General features: G+C 44.5%; 1 protein-coding gene across 4 annotated transcripts in view; it reads left to right on the top strand.

Annotated features, from left to right (window-relative positions):
• MDGA1 (MAM domain containing glycosylphosphatidylinositol anchor 1) overlaps positions 1-3,401 on the top strand; it is a 383,343-nt gene that overhangs the window by 29,410 nt on the left and 350,532 nt on the right. The gene's annotated exons all lie outside the window — the stretch shown is intronic.

Consider the following 3,401-nt stretch of genomic DNA (forward strand, 5'->3'; position numbering starts at 1 on the left):
TCCATGTTGGGATTACCTCCCTTTGGGCTTGGAGAATCATTTCCTTAACGAGTGACCACTCCCATTCAGGATACCAGTAAAAAGAAGCCAGAATACATTACCCTCCCACATCCTGTTGGCTTGTTTGGTTAGGAGGTTCCCACTTTTCCTTGCATCAGTCCTTCCTGGCTTTTCCCAGTAGTCCCTCATTGGATGGCCCTCCTCTTCTCCTTGTGCAACCTCCTTATGTCAGTCTCTTAACAGCCAAATCCTTTATCTCTAGTCTCAGCCCTGCTGTTTTCACATGCACTTCCCTCTGTAGGTAGTGGATGGAGCATGGTCAGATGATATACTGTATTGTCCATCTGTAGTCCAAGAAGTCCCCTTGGCAGGCAATCATTTGTTTTTGTTTTATCTCTGTTTTATCTCCAAGACAGCTCTCATGATGTAGTGATCATTCCTGATAGTTCATTCATATTCACTCAGGCATATATCTGAGAACCAGTGAGGTGCTTTCTGCAAAGATGTCAGCCCCTCTGAGCCAGGTGGGTAGCCATACAGAAGTGAATGGGTGAACTGAATCACAGATAACTTTCATAAAAACAACACTGACATTTCCCACGTACTCTGAGTTTTGCACATTAGGATGCTGGTTGAATTACATGAACATCACCAAGGCAAACTGAAAATGAGAATTTTCCTATATGTGATTTTGGATGCTCAGAATTAAATCCAGCTGTAGGAGAGAGTGGTGAATAGCTTGCTAGCAGTTGCTGAAACTTGCCAGAAATTGCTCAGTGATGGTGGACGGTGAGGCCTTGGCAAAGATGACACATTGACTTTTACAGATGAGAATAAATATATGTACTTACTTGTAGCTGATGCTTATTCCCAATGGCCAGCTGTGGTTTGTACTATATGAGAAACAGTTTTGTGGCTCAGGTTATTATTGAGGCCTTGGGGAGTATGTTTGCAGCATATGGTTTGCTTAAAGAGATTGTTCTGGATAAGAGGCATTCAGTAAAATGTAGTAGATCAGCTGTTTATCTCTTAGCTTCAGATGGGTCAGTACAGCATTTTACCCAAACACTTAAAAAGAACAGTAGAAAGAAACAAAGGAACTTTGCAACACTGTGTTGCAAACTTTCTTTTGTTGTATAAATCAGCACTCCAGAGCAGTGCCCAGGAAACTCCAGCAGAGCTAATTATTAATAAACAGTAGATTTAATTTAAGATTTAAATTTGATTGGCTTGAGGCAAATGTAGCGAAAGAAAGAGATGGAAAAACAGCACAGGGAATGAAACCCACAATACAAGCTTCCTAGGTAGTCATGCCTGGGAGTCAGTGCTAAGGAGCACACCCGCTCTGCCGTGTGATCGTGTAACACTATTTCCTGCTCGAGGGAATGTGCATGAAGCTGGGTGGTACGTTTGAGGGCTCTGCTGCCTGGCATGATGGGCTTTTACAGTGTCAGCACACCCAAAAAAAAGTTACAGGGGAAGGAGGTGGCAGGGAAAGGTGCTCCAAGAAATGCTTTGGGATCAGTGATGCTCTTGGTGAGGTAACCAGGGAAATGATGTCTAGCGATGTGAAAAAAAGTCAAAGGAAAGCATTTGGGCAGTGTGGTTAAGGCACACTGGTTTCTATAGCCAGTGGCACACAAAGGCGTGATGTGGCCAGGATCGTGTTGAGCTGACTCCCTAGCCTCAATGGCCACATACAGCTGGAGCCTTGCCTTGAGCATTAGTTTGGAGCAAGGCTTTCAAACCTGTGCTTTTTAGAGTCCTTGCAAGACACCTTAACTACTCTGCCGCAAAACCCCTGCCTGGGTGTGCTGGCTGGAGCAACACAGACGGATGTTGCTTGTGACCATGTATTCACAGAGGGTGAAAATGCTCATCTCTTTCACTGGCATGACCATAATGATGATGGTACTAATGACACTTGCTGTTGGAAGTGAGGAATGGATGGAGCAAGTGCCAGCAGCACCCCCAGCTGGGCAAGGCTCCTCAAAACAGAATGGCAGAGCACCCAAAAGATTTCATCTGTTTGTTTTTTTAATAATGGATGGGAAATGTCTAGCATGTGGAGTCTTTAAGAATCAGAAGGACTGATGGCAGGGGCGCACAGCTCAGACTTTTCTGAAAGCCAGTTGCAAGGGACACTTTTCAATGGAGGGGTGTCTCTAGTGGACAAAACATAAAGTGGATGGCACATACATGCATAATGTGGATTTATGCAATGGGCATATGTTGTGATCATTTGATGGAGTGTTTTGCTTTTCAAGTCCTTTTTTTATTTTTGCTGCTTGTGGACTGGCACGGAATGAATAGTTTAACAGAGATTTATGCTGGGCCTGGGCCTATCACCCTTATGCACCCCTGACTTATAGCTTGTGTACGGTGTCTCTTTGCCATGCTTAGGAAGATGGCTGTGAAGCATGCCCCACCTGCTTGCTCCCACTGTGTTTCTGTCATCTCCTGAAAAAAAGGCAACATAGCTGCCTTAGCATGGTGCTGAGCATGTGCCGGGTGCTGCTTTCAGTCATGTGTATTGATATGACCCTGGTATGGCTCTTAGGAGGGTTCCTTGCCTCATTTCCAGGTTTTGCCAGATGTGGAGTGGGGGGGAATAGGTGGAACACTTCTGGGCATGGCGTGGAGGCAGCATGGGCACATCCATAGCATGGCTCCTGTGTTTTAAAAGGCCTCGAATATTCTGTGTGGCAGTCTGACACGAGATGTTGGTTGGAAGCAGCTGTCAGAAGGGATGAGGCAGAAGACTGCAAATAGAGGAGGATGGATGGTAGCTTATAAATAAGGACCCATTTGCTGTGCTAACTCTTCTTATTTTTCTTCTTGTTGTTCTGATCCAATTAAAGTCATTGTAATTAGTTTACAAGGCATATTTGGCTTATTGGATTTCAGCTGATATAGTGCCTGCCTTCTTGCAAGTCTTTTGTCACACCTGCTTGCTTTGCTGAGTCAAACAAGTTTTTACACCCATTAGCCCTGCAGGAGCAGCTACAGCTATGGGAGAACGAGCAGGAGGCTTTTCTGTTTGTGACTCATTGATGGAGCTGCCAGCCAAGTGCTGGCAACCTTTAATACTGGAGATTATCTGGGCAGGAAGGATGGCTGCATTTTCATATCTTGGTTTAAGTTTTTAAAAATGGATATGAGGAAGAATAAATTCAAGAACTGAGAGAATCATTGGAGGGTTTGTACAAAGTTATTTTACTGGGTATGGTTCTTGGCTTTGGTGCAGTCTGCAGCATGCGTCTTAGCTGCAGTTTTAATTTTAGGGTGAAGGAGTTAAATCCAGGGGAGACTTTCTGGTTTACAGATATTGGCTGAGACTCAGCAGGTCTTGATTCAACTTGTGAGTTGGCCACAGTCTTCCTACGTGACTTTAGGCAAGT

This window comes from Gavialis gangeticus, unplaced genomic scaffold, assembly GCF_001723915.1.
Source record: "Gavialis gangeticus isolate Ggan-Ray unplaced genomic scaffold, GavGan_comp1, whole genome shotgun sequence".
NCBI lineage: Eukaryota > Metazoa > Chordata > Crocodylia > Gavialidae > Gavialis > Gavialis gangeticus.